Genomic DNA, 19,399 nt, shown 5'->3' on the forward strand with positions numbered 1-19,399 from the left:
TCATGATTGTTTATTGAAGAGCATTTTTTATTTATTTTTTTTGTCTTTTTTATTTTATTTTATTTTTTTAGTGTTTTTCCTGTTTTGTTTTTATTTTCGCAGCAAACGCACAAACGAGAGTGTGATCATCTCTGCGTACGCAGGACACTCATTCACTTTTCGGTACCTGGCACTTTTTTTTAAAGTGATTCATTTTATAATTGTATTAATCTTCCTGCAATAGCACGTAGCACACAGTTCGGGGGTAGACACAAGCGTGCCAGCGGACTGCCAAAAACGCTGCAGTGAGAGAGGACGGCCTCCGTTCCTCTCCTCCAGTGGAGAGACCCAGACTACGACTCAGCAGTCCGCACATCGCAGAACATTGCATCGTGGGACACGGCCAGAGCTCGAGACTTCGGAGTGCTGCTCGACAGTCCCAGCTCTGCATTCCGTCAGCCCGCCTCCCTCTTCCGAAGTGTTTTTTTTGGGGCCAGTTCATGTGGGCCAGTACGATTACGGGCGTTTGACACAGGACCCCCCTCCCCCCCCCCCCCCCCCCCCCCCCGTGTCCTTGCCCGTCTGTTGCAGTCGTGCGTGTTGTACGGGTACGTCAAACGTTTCGGGAAGTGCAACTGCTGTTCCGCTTGAGGAGTGACCGTCTAAATCAAGTCACGGCCTTGTCTGTGTATACGGTGTAAATTATATACGTGGTTTATATTCAGAGGTATCGATGTGCTGTCTTGTCTTCGTTTATGTCCTTTGGTTTAATGTTTTACAGTGTCTGTAATATGTGCACAAGGACTCCAAAAAATGCAAGACGCTGTAAAGCGTTTAACTGAATGAGCTCCAGTTTTCTGGCGTCAAGAAGCGTACGGAGCTGGAGTGGCCATCCAACCCTTTGAACCGATTCCTGTGCCGCGCTCTTCGAAAGATGTAAATCCTCTGATTAAAACACTAAACACTTTGTCTCTCTGAAGTCATGTGACTGTATATTTTTCTGCGCAAGAAAGAATGTTCTGACCAATGTTCTGGCGAGAGTAACGTCAGAGGGCCTTGCACTATTCATTTGGCTAACGGCCTTATCCAGGCCAAATTTCACGTCGCACAGTTGTACACCTTCGTGACTGCGTGTGTTCTGAACACCACACAGAATGCAGCCAGTCTGTTCTCCATGGAGTGCTCTGAGTCACAGTCTAATTTAGGATGATGATAGCTGAAAGATGCACTTAGTTGTCTCTAAGGTGAGCCTATTCCGGTGCCTTGCCCTCTTCATAATCAACACCAAACAGCACAATACATTTTTTACGATCTCATAAAATAAAATTACAGTGTTTAATCAGAGACTACTGGGAGATTAATAACTCCTAATTTAATGAAAATGATTCTAGTTTACTGAGGCGGAAAACGTCTATAGCCCTCTTTACCTGTAATGACCTGAAACGGCCAGCAGGGAGAGATAGGGAGCTTTGGCAAAGGCAGGTGTCTGCCAATCAAAATGAGGGGGAAATGCCAGACTGCAAAGAGGGAGGATTAGGAGATTAAATAAAAGGAGACTGAATCTATTCAAAGAGAAATGCTATCCGCAGAGACATTGTTGTGTGGGTACACACAAAAGTACAGTCACAAAAAAGCAACGCAGTGTACAGTGTAAATGTAGAAGTTAATGTATTACTCTCAAAAGTATTCTGTACTTTGACACCAAGATAACATGATGCCTCAGACAGAATGTATTCAGTTACAGAAAATCACATATTTGGCCAATGTGCACATCAAGAGTTGCTGACACAAACGCAGCACTGATTTATGCACATGTGCCGATACAAAAACGTACCCCCAAAACCAAAGACCTTCGACAAGACCGGTTCACGCACACAGGCGCGCCGTAAGCATCAAGACGAGACAGAAAAGTTTTTTGCGACCCTCACTGCATTTGCTTCGTTGCGTGCCGCCTGGGCACCGCTCTGCGTTTCATCAGGAGCTTCCTTGTACTCTACGCCTAATAGGATCATGCATTATTTACGGCGGTACGGAGCCGGAGCGGTGCACTTAACTCGGCGCGGCAGCTTGGAGCGGCGCCACGCGTCCTTGGGTTTCAGACTGATACGCAGCTGACGGACGCGCCGATCAGAACTGAAACATTATGTGCACGTGTGATATTGATTTTCGCTCCGGCATTTATGTGTTCTTGCATCGTATTTTGTCTGTACGTGTTCTGCAGGACAGTGCACACAGTATTCCGGTGGTGTGCACTGTGCAACAGTGTCAACTGAGTGTGCGTTGATGTGCATCTGCTACAACACCCGTTCTACTCAGCCTACTAGGTTTTACACATTTTACATGATACGGTTATAAGGTTTAAAACTGAATAAGGTGACAGTATACACTACCATGGCACAAAATACTGTATACTGCCCAATATTATGTTGTAATGGGTCTGTACATCATAATTTGCTTGTGTCAGTGTACAATAGCGTTTAGCTTAGGAAAGCATTATCTGAGCTGTGGAGTGTTAAAACCGTGCATACATATCAGATTGATTATGGTACAAATCTACGATTTTCTTGCGTTAAAAATGTGGGCTTTAATTCGCAATGGCTGCTCCACGTCCCTGTGCACAGTCCGCAGAGACTTCCGTTTCAGACTCTCCAGCTGCGTTAATAACCAGAGGGGAAAAAAACATGAGGCGTAAACAACAGGAGAGCTGAGAGGTCAAGAACTGCCCAGTCCCTTCCTGCCCCGGCTGCCAGGCCGTCTGTGTGCGAGGTTTCCTCTCATTGTGGCCTCTAATTGAAAATGGCCGCAGTACTTTGCAGCTAGCAAACCTCTGCCACTGTCATGGCTGGCCTCTCTCTTTTTTTATCTTTCTGTCCTGACGTGTGTGTATGTGTGTGTGCGTGTGTGTGTGTGTGTATGTGTGTGTGTGTGTGTGTGTGCGTGTGTGTGTATGTGTATGTGTGTGTGCGTGTGTGTGCGTGTGTGTGTATGTGTGTGTGTATGTGTGTGTGTGTGTGTGTATGTGTGTGTGTTGTTGGAAAGCACGTGGATTGGCACGCATGTTTAAATAGGCTCCATGCACGTGTAATTTGGGCACCGGCTGACTGAAATCTAAAAATCACGTTGTAATTCTGGAAGAAGCTGAGGTAGCGGATGACTCCCACCCACACCAGCAGGGTGGAGGTGCCCAGAGAAGGATCTCACAAACATCTCTCCAGGCTCTCCAGGACCTGGGTTGGCCACCCCTGCTTTAGGGTATAGAGAGAGAGAGAGAGAGAGAGAGAGAGAGAGAGAGAGAGAGAGAGAGAGAGAGAGAGAGAGAGAGAGAGAGAGAGAGAGAGAGAGAGAGAGAGAGAGAGAGAGAGAGAGAGAGAGAGAGAGAGAGAGAGAGAGAGAGAGAGAGAGAGAGAGAGGCCCCGATGAGTGCAGCTGTTTGACGGGCAGGTTTTGAGGGGAGTGCTGTCCTGGAGCAAATGGACAGGACCACACTGAAGGACCCGGAACCAGGTGAAAAAAACAACAGGAACAATAACAACATGGTGGCAGCAATCGCAAAGAACTTGACACATTTTATGACAGCTAATGAGGTGGGCTGACGCGGGGAGACTGCTGTGGAAGGAATCTAGTGTCAACCAGGACAACTGTGGAAGTGGTTTACACACAGCAGTAAAAACCTCTGAACTGAATGGTGATGGACCACACTGAAGGACCCAGGGCCCGGTGAAAAGACAACAACAACAACAACAACAACAGGAATAGGTCCACAGCCACGGCAATCTTGCCCAAACTAAGCAGGAAAGCCCAAAGCATGTACTGGAGGCATCTTGACATGTGGCCTAGCGTTGGCATAGTGTGAATAGCTACAGACCGACAAATGAGCAGCATGCCTTGCCTGCCTCCGCCCAGCCTACTGCAAAGGACAACACAGGCGGACACAGGTTAGAGTATAACCCATAAAACTGGGGTAGATAGCACTGCATGTACGGAGTGTAGCACAGTGGGTAAGGAACTGGGCTTGTAACCGAAAGGTCGCAGGTTCGATTCCCGGGTAGGACACTGCCGTTGTACCCTTGAGCAAGGTACTTAACTGAAATTGCTTCAGTATATATCCAGCTGTATAAATGGATACAATGTAAAATGCTATGTAAAAAAGTTGTGTAAGTCACTCTGGATGAGAGCGTCTGCTAAATGCCTGTAATGTAATGTACACAAGTCTCACAAGTAGACTGAGAGTGCCCCTTCAGATGGCTTCCCTGCAGTCTGTTAATTGTTTGCTTGATTCTGCTCTTGTTCACCCACAGCTTCGGTCCTTGCCTTTCATTCGCCACCAACCCGCCCCCCCCCCCCCCCCTCCCCACCCTTCGCTGGTGTGTTTTTGTTTTCTCCTCCAGTTGCATAGCTGAATGCCACAGACCAAAATGTTGATGTGGGTTGTACAGGTCTATTCAGCTTTCTCTTTCAGCCTGAGTCACTGGCTCTTTGTCTGTGGTTTCCCCTCTTCTCTCCTCTCTTTCTCTCCCGGCCCCGCAGCTGCAGCTGAGACGGAATAAGGGAACAAAACTAGACACTCATGTCACCGTTCAGTCTAAGCAGCAAAGAAGCTGAAACTCATTAGCAGATTCATGTGGCAGCTACCGTCTACTTAAGCTCTTATTTTTAGTCAAATGTGGCATAGGGGTCACATCAGGAACATCAAAAAGAATTAAACATTACAGCGTAAATGAATTAACTCGTGATTAATGTGTGTAGATGTAGTGTGTAGGTTACAAAAATGCTACGGATTAATCATTAATGATTTAATTAAATATTTCCACTGCAACTCTAACGCTCCCGTCCCTTTCTCTTCTATGTCTTTGTGATCCATGTACATCTTTCTGCAACACTCCATTGTAAGAAACGGCGGGAGGTATGCTGGGAAGGGAGGTACTAGAGAGGTACGAGGGAGGGGTGGTGGGGAAGTGGGGAGGGTGTTATTGAAAGACTGCGCCGAAGAAACGGGAGCAAGAAGGGGCGGTATGCTTTGGGTAAAATGACATCATCCCTCTTTTGAATAAGTCTCGGTCCATGCTGTGATTGGTTGATGGCGGAAGACATAAAAGTTTCTTTATTCAGTCCCATTTCAACTTCACCCCCGCGTTTCCTTATGGTAACTCCCTCCATAGCTATCGCTCCATCCCGGGAGTAGCATATGTCTTGACTGGCGCGCAGGAAAAGAGAGCGCACAGAACGCCCGCAGCACAAGAGAAACACAACCGCGGTCCCTTTTATGCGAACAAACGTGCCAGAGACGAGTGGACGCGGTTCGGCACTACAATCCAGCTCGTCTAATCGGCTATTTTTGTCCGCTTTCTCGGTTTATGCACGGATACCGCCTGGAAAAAGGGAACAAGGTGGCCAGCCTGTTGGGCGTAGCTAGCAAGCTAACTTAAGCGTGCATCAGTATCCTGACGGTAAGGCAATTATTGTAGCTGCATTACATACCAGGTGTTTTTACCGTTTCTTATCCCATACAAGATGGCTAGCGGGGCTATTTCCCCGTAATGTAAACCAGCAATAATTTGCCTCTTTTATAAAAAGTCTAAAAAAATTCCTCCGTTTTGGCCGTAGTTTAAACGTGTCAAAATCGGTTCCTTTGGTGCCTTAATACTATAGCTTCCTTTCTCTAGCTAACGGTTGTTCAGGGGCCAGGGATAGTAGCTGGCGAGCGAGCTTCGGTTCAGCCCTATTTTCCGTATGTTCTTAACGCTAGCTTGCTACTTGGGTGTATGGCACACGTTAAAATCCATGCATTCGATTTTGTATGTGTCCATTTTACTTGCGTGCGAGTATTTGGCATTTAAGTAAATGTTTTGTTGTAAATGGAAAACATTCAGACACAGGGCAAGGCGAAATGGTAGCTAGTTCGAGGTAATGTTGGCGACCTAACGCATATTAATGCTGATAGCTTCATAACTTCGGCTAAATAAATTGGAATTTAAGTCTGAAAATATATTTCGGTCGTAGTCCACTCATTTGAAGTCATGGGTGTTTCGTCCATAAACAAGTTGCGTTGGTTGACATTTGATTGTAGTAAATCAAATAAAGTCTGAAGGGCCATTTTAAAGGAATAAATGTGGCTAATTCCGTTAAGAGCGCTGTTAGCCGGATGGGGCGGAGTGGGCGATTGGGTGGTGGCTGACATTGATTAACTGGAAAATTGGAGCGCAGTTTTATTTTGCGCGTGATATCGAATCGATCATGTCCGCGTAAGTGTGGACAGGCGTAAATTGTTTGCTTTAATCGCGATATCCATAAGTGCAAGTTCAGCAGCGTTAGGGTTAGCGGGGTTTGAATGCCGTTTGATTAACTTTTTCCCGTCCCTTTATTTGTCAAGCGCAGAAGCCTATTGTTTTTGCCTCAAAAATGAAAATCCCAGTGAGTTGGCTGCTCAGTTTTGTCTTGCAGCGAACGCAGACAAACGAGCTTTAACAATTCTGTTCACACCAGGGCGTCGTTCAAAGTCAGTTTGATAACGACCCCCAGGCAAGTTTCACAATTTGCAGTTACTAGCTACTTATTACCCAGAGGAATCCCTACACTTTACAACAACAAGCTTGGATATTCCTCTTTGCTGACCCGTTGAAAATTTGACTCCTATTTTTTTCTGATACTATCGTGAGATAGGAAAGCAACGGTCTTTGTTGACAAACTGGCTCCTTTCTTTGCATTTCGTATTGTTATCTTTTATAGTAGCTAAGATTCTGGTGTTGCAGTTTTTCTTTATTAACTAAAACTATGTTGCTGTATTTGTTTGTTTGCTTGTCACGCTTGTACACCATATACTAATGGAACAATTGACCCCGGAAACCATTGGAACGTTTTTACGCAGTGTTTTACAAACAATTAACCACTCTTCTACTTCCCGATGAGAATTTAGATTGGCTGGATTTTTTTGCCTCTCCAAAATGAGCTTGTATTTGGTTCCAAGTTTTTTTGTGAATATCGAGTGTTGCTTGTAAGGATGCTAGTTAATAATAATGTAATAATGATGGTTTTGACCTCTTTACAAGGAGGAACGATTGCACTCCATCCACAGTGCAATAACGTGCATTTCAACGTACCAAAACCGAGCACATATTCGCATAATCGACCGGTTAGTCAATATGAAAAAAACACGCTCTGTTCTTTTTGCTGGTGACATTTAGCAAAGCGCACCGGAAATCAATAGCTTATAATTGGCATGCCTCGGAATGCTATTGCTAGTAATGTGTGGATCATTGTAACTGCATCGAGTTGTCTAAAGCGACAGTGCTTGTTTGCCTCATACGTCGCTTTGTCTAGAGATGAAGATTCTTTCCTATAAGATATTCATCTGTGTTTACATTTTTTTTTACATCTGTCTGATTGCCTTAGTGAAAAAAACAAAGCCTGTTTGTGTGTGATGGTGCCAGCAAATATTATGGTAAGGCGTGTCCGCGTGGAGCCGGTTCCATTATCTGCCCAGATCTGTTCTCATTGTGGTTTCGATGCCTACAACAGCTCTCTGGGCTATTCTGGAGAGATGAACCGTGTTTCGAGGCCGAACTCAGTTTACCTGTATCCTGCGCTTTCCGTCGCCTCGCATTCACGTCACCTTTCCTCGAAGAGATGGGTTTATGCTGGCGCTTATCACTGTTCTTTTCTAAATTGAACTTAGTCGGTTTTTAGAAGTGGTAGTTAAATCACCGTTACTTTTTGATGGCGTCTTGTCAGCTTGTTAGTGGACCGGTAGGCTGGGCAGCCGGGGGAATTCCCGAAGCGTATAGCACTAAATTCTGGTATTCCCCTCTACTTGGCTCTTGTACCTTGAGCTTCTGAATCTAGTTTTGTTTTTCAAGAAAGAGAAAACTCTTGGATTTTCTCTCGTGAAATCGCGTGTACGCCAAAGTCTGGCTACAGGTTTAGAGTGGTGTCTCTTACAGCATGGAAAAGACGTACACAAGCACCATTAGTGAAATTGACTGGGACTTGCCTGGGGCGATGCAAATGGCCACACCTTCCCTTACTGACAGCAGGCAGTCCCGGGTTAACGGTGCTGGTTTATCTGACGCTCTTCAGAGTGACCGGCTATGATTACACCCTGTCAGCCCGGGTGTTTGCACTAGTGCTGATGAGGTAGCTCCTGTCTGGATCATCGCTGTTGTTGCTGTCACTGGTGCCCATGCGTTCCAGCCGCGGAATGTTTTCTTTGCGCCATGGTGATCGGCGGTATGAAATTGCCGTGATTTGCCCTCCATTTCACCTCTCTGCTGTGGTTTGTGTGGTAATTGAATTGCATTGGGTGGCCTTGTGGCTGCATATGGTTGACTTAAAAGAAAAATAAATAAATCTTAATATTTTTTTTTGAGGTCTTTTGGGATTGTGTCTTGTCGCTGTTGGTACTGTGGTTGATGCAGTTGGCCTTGGTCATGTTTGAACTGCTGATGTAGGGTATCGTCAGTCATGGTGGTAGTACTGATTTTCTTAACCCAAACGTCCGGTATCAGCCCAATGCTGAGGTGGTGTCTGATGCGTTATGTAGTGCATAGCACATCAGCCATAAACTCAGCATTGGGCTGATTGTGGTCTGTTTGATGTGCTCCTGATCCTGTAAGTCAGGGCTGCCCAACCCTGTTCCTGGAGATCTGCTGTCCTGTAGGTTTTCACTCCAACCCCAACAAAGCGCACCTCATTCAACAGCTAGAGATCTCATTGAGCTGCTAATTAGTTGAATCAGGTGTGCCAAATTGGGGTTGGAGTGACAAACTACAGGACAGTAGATCTCCAGGAGCAGGGTTGGGCAGCTGTACTGTAAAATGTCATGCACAGAGTTGATCAGACTCATCTGAATCTGTTATTTTTGTATCATTTTTACAAGCCAGATCACAAGAAAAGTTGTACAGTGACTCTGTAGCTCTAGTCTCTCAGCTCAGTAGTAAAGTAAGCATGTCCTTGAAGTATTTTCTTGTACAAAAAAAAGTTGAAATTTTCCCATCATAAATTGACATCTGTGCTCCTCTGTGAATGTGGAAATTTGGTTGCATTTTGCATTTCTGTTAGAATGCAGAACAGGGCAGCATTGTTACTGGTTAGAAAAAGCAGCATCATTATGTCCTGAAAAAGCTCTTTTTTTGACCCCATAATTTCCATACCTCGCACCCCTAGTTCAAATTGTAGTTATTTAGTTTGTTTGTGAGCAGCGCAGTAGCTGAATTCTGAGTCAGCTTGGCTCGATTGCAGTCACGGTGGCCTGATTGTGTGCGTGTGCTACGCTGGCTGGTCCTCTTCCAGACCGGTGTTCCTGTGGGCCAGCGGACAGAACCTGTCGTCATGTTATTGGATTCGGTTGCACGTGTGGCCGTAGTTGATATCAGTCCATTAGCGCTCACTCCGGTGGGGACTTATGCTGCTCCTGTGCTGAAGCTGAGGTGCTCGTAAGGGGGCTTTTATGGGCAACTGAGGAGCCGTTGGCCCCTCCGATCCACGCGAGGGGCCCCGCATTGCAGCAGCTTCCCTGTAACTGTGGCTGATGTGTGTGTGTGTGTGTGTGTGTGTGTGTGTGTGTGACGCGACGCACTTCAGGGCAGTAAATTCTGGCCTTACAGTGTGAATGAGCCACATGGTGCGGGAGTGTGGGGGACCAGGGGACGGCTCCCTCTCTCTCTCCGTCTCTCTCTCTCTCTCTCTCTCTCAGTCTGGTTCTTTCCACTCGGTGTGGAAACTGATGCGGTCCTGAGTTTCCAGCGTGACCACTGGTCTGTGTGTGTGTGCGTGTGTGTGCATGTGCGCGCATGTGTGTTGGCGGCAGAGAGGGTGTTTGGTCTGTGTGTGTGTGTGTGTGTGTTGGTGGCAGAGAGGGTGTTTCCAGCCTGACCGCGGGTCAGTGTGTGTGTGCGCGCGTTGGCGAGGGAGGCAGAGAGGGCGTGTTTCCAGCCAGTCCAGATGATGTCAGCTGTCTTCCTCTGCGCCCTGTCCGCTGACGCCGGTCGGATTCTGTTTGGCGAGTCCGGCTGACCCCGATCTGCGCCCGTCCGGCTCACGGCAGGGACGGAACGCGCTCCGCTGGCACACCGCGGACAATGGAGACCGTCTGTCTCCTCAAATTACCCCCCCGCGCTGAGTTACGCTGCGTGTGTGCGCTCTTCTGTTTCTGTTTCCCATGACGGAACCACTGGAGTGGTCATTTCAGCTCGGAATTGCATGTTTGAAAAATAATTATGCTGATGAATTGATGTTGAGTGTTACGCTGCCATGGCCCCTAAAATGCAGCCGAAATATCCACAAAGCTTTGGAGACTGGATCTTAATTTTGGGGGACTTGACTCAAATGCTCTTTGTTTGCACTAGTTTCTGTCCTTTGACCTTTCTGTGGCAAAATAATTTGTGGTCCATTTTTTGTTTTTTTGCTGGAGGTTCTTTGTTTGATTTGCACACCTGATTCTGCCAGTTTTGGTAACGATGAAAGCTTTGTATTCATTGGTCCCTTTGTGGCAAATTTTATGAATACAAGAATCTCAAGTATCTTATTGATCTTTGTTGGATGGTGTCCAAATTAGTTTTTTTTGTTTGTTTTTTTACTATGAGGAAATGCAAATCTTAAATTGCTTAAATGGCTGATATGCTTTACTTGTCAAAGGTAAAATAAAATTTGAGCAACACTGGCGAGAGACACACTGCTGTAAGGCGGTTGCTCACACTTAATTGGCTGGGGTTATCTAAATATTTAAAGTGTGAAACTGAAGAACACTTGCCTGGGGAGTACTCGGGGCTGTTTTCCCTTCATCCATTATCTATACCCGCTTAACCTGCCGGGGGGGTGGAGTGGGTGGGTGCACTGCAGCCTCTCCCAGCGAACATTGGGCATCAGGACTATTGCACGGTTGGTTAAATTGTGTGTAGAAGATACCTGAGGTCATTTAATGTAACCTGAGGTTTCCGGTCTCTTAAGTTATGATGAGTCTCTTCCTCTCCTTGCTCAAATGGAGTGATGGAGTGGTTCGTCAGGCTGCCTTTTCATCGGGGTCCTACGTTCTTAGTCTAACCGATTGCATGACGTTACAGGCATTTAGCGGACGCTCTTACCCAGACAGACTTTTCCATAGCAGTGATTCTTAGACGTAGGGTTGCAAAGACTTGGCCAAAATCTGTGTTAATATGGCTAGGGTGGTTGTTTATTTATGTCTGAGTGTTCGTGCTTGCTACCTAACTGGTTCCACCGAGTTAATGTTTACTGGTCGTAATAAATGTGGAACTAGAAGGGGCGATGCTCTTCAGACCACACCCCTATTGACCCCCCCCCCCCTCTGTTTTTGTTCTGGATGCAGGACAGGCAGATCATACAGGATCAGCATCAGTCTTTGTCCAGGGTTAACGAGCTCGGTCTCATTAATCCCCCTGTCCCTGGGGCAGTTCTCCGTCCGGCACTAGTGATGCGCACACACACACACACACACACACACACACACACACACACACACACACCCAGACACAGAGACACACACACACACACACACACTCAGACACTGTGTCACACACATGCACTCAGACACTGTGCCACACACACACACACACACACACCCACACAGCTGGTCGGGGTGTGTTCTGTGCAGGGTGGCACCACGCAGCATGTGTCCCTGCAGTGGAGGGATTGGGTTGGCAGTGCGAGGCTGTCAGCTGTTCGCAGGATTATAAATGCGTGTTTGTCTGGGTAGCGTAGTGTACTGTAAGCCGTGCTGCTGGAGTACAGTCTGCTAGCTACTCAGAGATTAGCGCGACATTATCTTATTCCGATCTTCAGAAAGGTCGAAAGTGCAGACGTTTCTGTCGGGCCTCTTCTGCGCATGAAGCCAGGAGGCCCGAAGACAAAAGGATGATCTGGCCTTAATCTCTTTGAAGCCTCGCTGGGTGGAACCGTGCCGATCGTCGCACTGCCTGGTATGACTGGCACGCCTGCGTGGTGCTGTGTTATGGGCGGTAACCAGGTAGCGCTGAGTTCAGTGAGAGGCCCCCCCCACACAGCTGTACAGGCCCAGCTGGGGGGGCCGCAGGGCTGACTGGCAGGTGATTGGCTGTCGGTGCTGCCATGCCGGTAGCTCTTCACAGGAGCAGCAGGCCCCCGTGAGGCTCCTGTGAATGCGGTGCTTGTGCTTCTGTCCCTCCTGCTGTGGTGTGGCGTGAGGGTGGGGGTGGGGGTGGTGGGGGTGGTGCGGCAGTCTCAGAACGGTGTGGGAGTCCCCCCCCCCCCCCCCCCCCCCCCGGCCTGTTATCGCCTCACGCGGAGCGGCTGGGAGGAAGAATGCGTGCCTCCTCGCCCCTCCCCTCCCCTCCCTCCTCCGCCGTGTTCCTGGGAGGAATTCGGCGCGGCGGACGCGGCGTGTTTGCCAGCGGGGACGGGCGGCTTCCTGCCGTCGTCGGGCCGAGGGTGTTGAGGAATGCGCCAGAGCCCGATTAGAATCTGGGCGGCGCGTTCCGTCCGGGCCCCGGGCCCCCAGGCGCTGGCGTCACACACCGCTCGCGCCGAACGACAAAACTGCCCCCCCCCCCCCCCCCGAGATGAGAGCCTGTCTGAGGGAGAGGCTCTCTGATGAGCCCGTTAAACGCAGGGCCTCAGGCTAACACCCCTGCGCTGCTACAAGCTGCCAGAAACGGGTTCGAGTTAATCCTGCGGTGGGAGAGACGCTCTTAGCATTTAATATCAGCTGTTATGAAGGCGGGCGCAATCATTGCATCTGCGAATAAGCGCTATATTTGGGTGTATAGGTTGTATTAGAGTAGAATGTACGCGGTCTGAGCTCCCTTAAAAGGGTGGTTCACTTTGGGGGGGGTTTTGATATTTCCGTTTTAGTGTATGTTTTTGACTGGCCCTGGATTTTTGTGTGTGGTCTAAAAGAAAATTCCCTTCAAATATCTTTGAAGCTGGTTGTTAGAAACAAAAAAAAAAAACAGAAACTAACCAGTCTGAAGTTGTGTGGCTTTTTGTTAGCGGTAGGTCTGTTTAGAAGTTTTAGTGTGTTCTGAATCCTGCTGCACTGAACTGTGAAGATTAGCTGTAAGGTGGCTGGAAGCCACAGTGGCCGTTGTAGACCCCCCTGATGTTTGCCACTTGGGGAATATGGGACTCCATTAAGCACACACACCTGAAGGGTGTGGTTTCAGTTACATAGCCAATATTGAATTAACGCTGTGTCCATTGTCCCTCTTCGGAGGGCGGCTGTGGGTCTTTTAGTCTGGGGGCCCTGAGGTGTGGGCTAGGGGGTTCCTCGTGCCACAGGAAACTGGATTTACAAGCTCTGCCGCCATTCCGGCTCCCAGTGCCTCCATTCCGGCTCTCCCAGTGCCTCCGTTCCCTTTACGTGTGTGGAACTTGGACGGGAAGCGCGGAGGCCGGTACGGCGGTAACGCAGAGCGTTGTTCTGGCTCGCGGTCGGCGGGGGGAATCGCCGAGTCGGGCCGTTCGGGGGTGAAGCCTGCAGCCCTGCTGCAGATCGGGGGGGGGGGGGGGGGGGGGGGGGGGGGGGGGGCGCTGTGTGTGCCTGCGGTTCCGAGCGGCGGCGGCTCCCCATTGGGCGCGTGAGGCGTTCCCCGTCAGCCAATCGCATCGCTGCTCTCTCGCGGGCGGAGCCCGGCGCAGGTTTAGGCGGGAGGACGGGTCTCTCTCTCTCGCCCCTCTCTCTCTCTCTCTCCCTCTCGCCCCTCTCTCTCTCCGGCGTGTGCAGCCGGCTGCTTGGCGGTGCTGCAGGAGACTGCAACACCGCCTTGTATGGGCAGATTGAGCAACGGGCTCCCTCTTCCAAACCCCCCCCCCCACCCCAAACCCCTGCACCCGACCCCTCCTGGAACAGTTCATTCACCTTTTTGTTTCTCTCCCCCTCTTCCCCCCACCCCATTCCTCCTGAAGTTAATAATCTCTTTCCTCAGGAACAGTTCCTTCTTCCTTTTTATATAACTTGTCCCACGTGAGGGTTTTAAAAAGAGAAGGCCACCATTTCCGGCACAGGACTCAGTGGCTCTGCCTCCACTGTCCGATGTGTGTCTTAAGAAGCGCTGGCATTCCTTTGTGGAGTGTGGTCTCCCCGCTTGCCTGCCCGTGTTATTTGGAAAGCAGGCTGAGGTCACCAGAGGGACTTTCCTACTGGAACCAGGAACTGGAAACCTGAAGTGAATTCAGGTCCTGCCTGCTTTTCCACTGTCTGCCCTTTGATGTGCAAGTAGAGCCACTGGGTCTGGCACCAGAACACTCAGCCCCGTAAGAATGTGAGGGCTAGTCACCTGGACCACTCCCAGCCAGTCAGGTGAGAGATCCGATGGAAGGTTTCGGTTGCAGAAAGGTTTCCCTCGTTTTGGCTGGGCCCGATGGTGAACAGCAGCAGCCTAAATCCACCCCTCTTACAAAGAAACACCATGGAAACGTACAGGCGCACAGCCTGCGTTGTTGTTGTGGTTCTCATGCCCTGGCCTAGCTTGTGTCTGTCCAGACCCCCCCCGAAAGGGGGCAGGTGTGCCCTCTGTGCCACATGGGGCCCTGTCAGCGGGTGCGCACGAATACTGGCTCTGCGCTCAGAACGTTTTTCCCAGCATGCTCCTGCCAGACCACAGACGCACTCGCGGCGCGGCAGCTGCCTGTTAGCGCTGCGCAGATCCAAAGGCGCCGCGTCGCGTAGCGTAGCCGCGCAGTTCATTAGCGCTCTTCTGAACAGGACTCCATTGAGCGGGCGGCGCGCTAAGCTAAGAATAGGAACGCGCACAAGCTCGCCATTGTTAGCGCCGCGCCGCGGCGGCGAGGCTGGAGCAGCCGACGGACGCAGCTGAATGGGGTGTGTGTGTGTGCGTGTGTGCGCGTGTGTGTGTTTGTGTGTGCGTGTGTGTGTGCGCGTGTCGTAACGCGGCGCTGCGAGCTCGTGAGGGTCGCAGGAATGTGGGCGTCGCCGGCGCATTATCGCCGCATGCCGTGTTTTGGGGCACGCCCCTTCCTCCCCCGCCCCCCCCCCCCCCCCCCCCCCCCCCGGCTGAAGCCTTGACAGCTGTTTACAGGCTCTGCTCCCAGGAGCCCCAGGGGAGGAGTGTGGCGGTGTGGGGTCCTCTCTCTCCTCCACCCACTTGCTCTCGCTCCGCACCCTCATCCTCCGTCACCCTCATGCTGTCCCATTATTGTGCACATGCTCTCGTTTTCTCTCTTTCTGCCCTTTCTCAGTCTCTTTGCGCTCACCCTCTCTCTCTCTCTCTCTCTCCCTGTCTCCTCTGCTCGTTGGCTGCCGTTCTCTCTCCCTCTCCTGTGCTCTGTCTCTCTCTCCCGTGCTCTGTCTCCCTCTCCCGTGCTCTGTCTCCCTCTCCCGTGCTCTGTCTCTCTCTCCCGTGCTCTGTCTCTCTCTCCCGTGCTCTCTCTCTCTCTCTCCCGTGCTCTGTCTCCCTCTCCCGTGCTCTGTCTCTCTCTCCCGTGCTCTCTCTCTCTCTCTCCCGTGCTCTGTCTCTCTCTCCCGTGCTCTCTCTCTCTCTCTCCCGTGCTCTCTCTCTCTCTCTCCCGTGCTCTCTCTCTCTCTCTCCTGTGCTCTGTCTCTCTCTCCTGTGCTCTCTCTCCCTCTCCTGTGCCTGTGTGACGTGGAGGTTGGAAGGGCCGCTTATTTCTCCGGTTTGTCCGTGGGCAAACGTATTCCTACCAGCGTGCCATGTGGGTAATCCTGAACGGCTTTGAGCGAAGGGCATTAAACGTGACCCATTTCTCTCTCTCTCCTTCTCTCTCTCTCTCCCTCCCCTTCTCTCTCTCTCTCTCTCTCTCTCTGAAATGCGCGTGGAGCCGGGCCGTAGCCGTGGCGAAGCGCTTGGCTGGTAAAAGGGGCCGAGGAGCAGATTGCTGTTTGGGGACGCTGATGACCCGATTAGGGACGGGCTGAGAGAGAGGGGGAGAGGGGGGGAGAGAGAGGGAGAGAGAGAGAGGGAGCAGCCGCACACGCCTCTGTCTATGTCTAGACTCTCAAAGGGGCTTATCACGCGCGTGTGTGTGTTTGTGACGGTCCGTGCGTTTGTCTGTTTGCGTGGCGGGGGGGCAACGCGGCGCCCGGGCGAGCGAACAAGTCGCGGCGGCAGGTGGAGGTGGTGTGCGCATCATCCGCGTGCGTGGAGCTGGGGTCGTCCGCGCTGGCACAGTAACCCGATATCATCCCTGTTTGTTTACGGAGCGGGTGCTCTGCCGCCTGGCTGCTGTCCCCCGGTGCTCGGACGCGGGGTCACGTTTCCACCGTGTGATCGAGCGCCTTTGCGTCGCGGCAGATGGCGAATTCGTCCCCGCCCCCCCGCCCCAACCACGCGTGAACAGTGTGCAATTTTCCGTTGCCTTATGGGAAAACGACAGCGCCAGTTATTTTGTGGCTTCGAAAGCCCAGTGAATTGGGTTTAAAATGCGGTTATAATTGCTGTTGGCACTCATTTCAAAATGTTGCCCCCTCGCCTGATTGGTCACTGCGCGCCTCCCCCGGCCAATCAAAACAGTTTTTTTTTTTTTTTTTTGGAACCGCTGCCAGCCGCCGTCTCCCCCCCCCCCCCCCCCCGGCTGCCATCTCAAAGGATCTGTTTAGCCTGCGTGTTCGATTCCGCTCGTACGCGAACGTGAATTTCCCCGCGCCGACGCCGCGTGCTCCGCGCGCTTGCGGGGAGCCGTTTAGTCGCGTCGCGCGTTCGCCGCTCGGGCGTGGGGGTCGCGTGCCGACGCTGCGGAGAATCTGCAGAAGGAGAAATCGGACGCGTGGGCCCAGGCTTCTTCTGTCCCTGCTAATGAGCGGTCTGTCATGTTTGATGCTTTCCCATGATGCCAGCCTTCGGCGGCTAGCCAGGGGAGGCCCACGCGAGCCGCCTGCCAGTTTAGTCATCGAGGAATCCGTCGGCCACAAAGGGCGGCTTGTGGCTTTTCTTCGACGTCACCGAAACACAAAGCACTTATTTTAATTTCTGTTTCTGAACGTGGCTTTGAATTTTGAGCGCGTGTGAAGCAGGACCGAGTGTGAACGCTTCCTGCCTGCTCTTCTGGCCTGTGTGTGAGTGTGTGTTGTGTGAGAGCTGCAGCTCTGGCCTGTGAGAGTGTGTGGTCTATGAGTCTGTGTTGTGGGAGAGCTGCAGCTCTGACCTGTGAGTGTGTGTGTTCTATGAGTGTGTGTTGTGGGAGAGCTGCAGCTCTGACCTGTGAGAGCATGTGTTAATAAATAATAATAATACATTTATTTTTTATAGTGCTTTTCACAGTTTCTAAGACGCTTTACAACACCAAGAAATCAAGGAAACAATCAACAAAAGAAACCAGGACACAAGCATAACTCTCAATAGACAGACAAAGATACAAAGATAAAATAAAAAAGTAATAAAGAGTGTTTGTGGGAGAGTGTGTTGTGGCAGCGCTCCAGCTCTGGCCTGTGAGTGTGTGTGTGTGTGTTGTGGGAGAGCTGCAGCTCTGGCCTGTGTGTTGTGTGAGTGTGTGTGAATGTGTGTGTTGTGGGACAGCTGCAGCTCCGGCCTGTGTGTGTGTGTGAGTGTGTGTTGTGGGAGAGCTGCAGCTCTGGCCTGTGTGTGTTGTGGGAGAGCTGGCCTGTGTGTGTGTGTGTGTGTGTTGTGGGAGAGCTGCAGCTCTGGTATGTGTGTGTGTGTGTGTGTTGTGGCCTGGCCGTTAATTCATTGGCTCGTGGGGAGTGTGATCTGGAGAGCGGTTTGATTCGTCAGGGTTTCCGGCTCCTGCAAAGCTGCCAGCCCAAATCTGGACCCGCCCCCCCTGCCAGACCCCCCCCCCCCCCCCCTCTCTTTAACAGCAGAGTCGGGGCGAGCGTTGATCTGGTCCCTTTCCTGCTGGGCTCTCCTTTCCAGGCGGCCCAAAGTCAGACGATGCGCTTTTTTTCCCCCAGCGATGCCGTTGTCTCTGTTTGCATCCCGGCCCTCAGCCCTGAACGACTAAAACAGGCTCGTTACTCACAGATGACTCACTCAAACGTGACGCGCGGACAGCTCTGGCAACGCCGTGCTTCTGTCGCCGTGTGAATTTTTATCGCGGAGCTGGTAAGCAAATCCTCGGTTTGTTTAGTTTTTTTTTTCCTGCTCGTCGCTCGGGTGCGTTCGATTGGACGGGTGCCGGTGTGCAGCCGCTGCTTTGGGTACTTTGAAAGCTGTGACGTGGCGTTTCCCCACGGTTCGGTTTGGGACCAGGCGGAGCCGAGAGAAGTGTGTGAGAGAGGGAGAGGGAGAGGGAGGGAGCGTGGGGGGAGAGGGAGAGAGAGAGGGAGAGTGATGGGGAGAGTAGGAGAGCGAGGGAGAGGGAGAGTGGGTGAGGGAGAGGGGGAGAGAGCAGGAGAGAGGGAGGGAGAGAGATAGGGAGAGGGAGGGAGAGAGTGGGGGAGAGTGATGGGGAGAATGGGAGAGCGAGAGAGAGGGAGAGGGATGGCTCCCCTCTCTGGCCTCTGCTTGGGAGATTTATAACTGCTGCAGTGAAAAGGACTGTCTGCAGTCTGTGGGGTTGGGGGTGGGGGAGGGTGGGGGGGGCAGAAGCTGGAAAGAAAATACTGATAATTTTTTGTTTGTGTCGTGCAGTTGAGTTGCGGGTCAGCTGCCTGAGAGACTGTAATGGCACTGTAAAGAATCGGGCTTCTAATTTAGAATGGGGGGGGGGGGTGGGGCGGGGCGGGGGAGTGTGTGTGTGTGTGTTATCCACTACTAGCCTCAAACAGACTTAACTGGTTTTTCTGGACCTCCACAAGCGGACTGTTTTATTCCTGAACAGAGTTTCTCTGTGCGTGTGATTGGAGGCTGAACTGGCGAGGGGGGCGGAGCCTTATGCCCTGATGCGCTCCTCTAAACTCCTCCCTGTTTAAAAGTGATGACCTCACACACGAGCGCTGTGCGCCTGAGGCCCCGAGGAGGGGGGGGCGGGGTGGCGGGGGCGTCGGCCTGCAGCTGAGAGGCCCCTGGGCCTGCTCGTGTCCGCCAAACTGGATTTGAAACCCCCGGATTCCCCCCCCCCTCGCTGGACGGCCCTGTCTGTTCAGCCCACACAATGGCTCAGCTGCCCAGGACATCTGCATGGGGGGGGGGGGGGAGAGGAGGAGGAGGAGGAGGAGGAGGAGGAGGAGTAAGGCCCTGTAAGTAGCGCACAAGCAGTGGAGTAGAGATTTGGGGGGGGGGGGGTAGTGGAAGGGGGGTGAGCTCTGTGATGCTTATTCCCCTGCAGTGAAGATGGGCTGCATTTGGGGTGGGGGTGGGGGGGAGACTGTGTTTGGAGGCCTGTCTGGGGTTTTTGGGGATCAGCCATCGACCAGCAGAAGCGCTGGTTCCCATAATCCCCTGCTCTCCAGTGGCAGTCTGGGGCTCAGTGCTGCTGTCTGTGGCTTTGCCTGGTGTCCTGGAGAATTATGCACACTTCAGGAAGAGATGGAGAAGAGAATTTTTTATTTATTTTGTAT

General features: G+C 51.3%; 2 protein-coding genes across 5 annotated transcripts in view; both read left to right on the forward strand.

Annotated features, from left to right (window-relative positions):
* Positions 1 to 176, forward strand: part of mcoln1a (mucolipin 1a) — a 16,480-nt gene extending 16,304 nt beyond the window's left edge. The window contains exon 14 of the mRNA XM_035406447.1: positions 1 to 176. This exon is cut by the window's left edge and continues 1,480 nt beyond it. The gene's annotated coding sequence lies outside the window, so the exon portion shown is untranslated.
* A 4,749-nt stretch (positions 177 to 4,925) lies between these two features.
* The window catches only part of LOC118221393 (nascent polypeptide-associated complex subunit alpha, muscle-specific form-like), a 32,948-nt gene continuing 18,474 nt past the window's right edge, over positions 4,926 to 19,399 (forward strand). For 2 of the 4 annotated variants that reach the window (XM_035406435.1, XM_035406438.1), the window contains exon 1: positions 5,037 to 5,426. The gene's annotated coding sequence lies outside the window, so the exon portion shown is untranslated. Of the gene's footprint in view, positions 5,001 to 5,036; positions 5,427 to 17,783; positions 18,003 to 19,399 lie in introns of those variants that run through there. The other 2 variants (XM_035406437.1, XM_035406436.1) reach the window with 2 other exon arrangements.

Source organism: Anguilla anguilla, chromosome 2 (assembly GCF_013347855.1).
Source record: "Anguilla anguilla isolate fAngAng1 chromosome 2, fAngAng1.pri, whole genome shotgun sequence".
Classification (NCBI taxonomy): domain Eukaryota; kingdom Metazoa; phylum Chordata; class Actinopteri; order Anguilliformes; family Anguillidae; genus Anguilla; species Anguilla anguilla.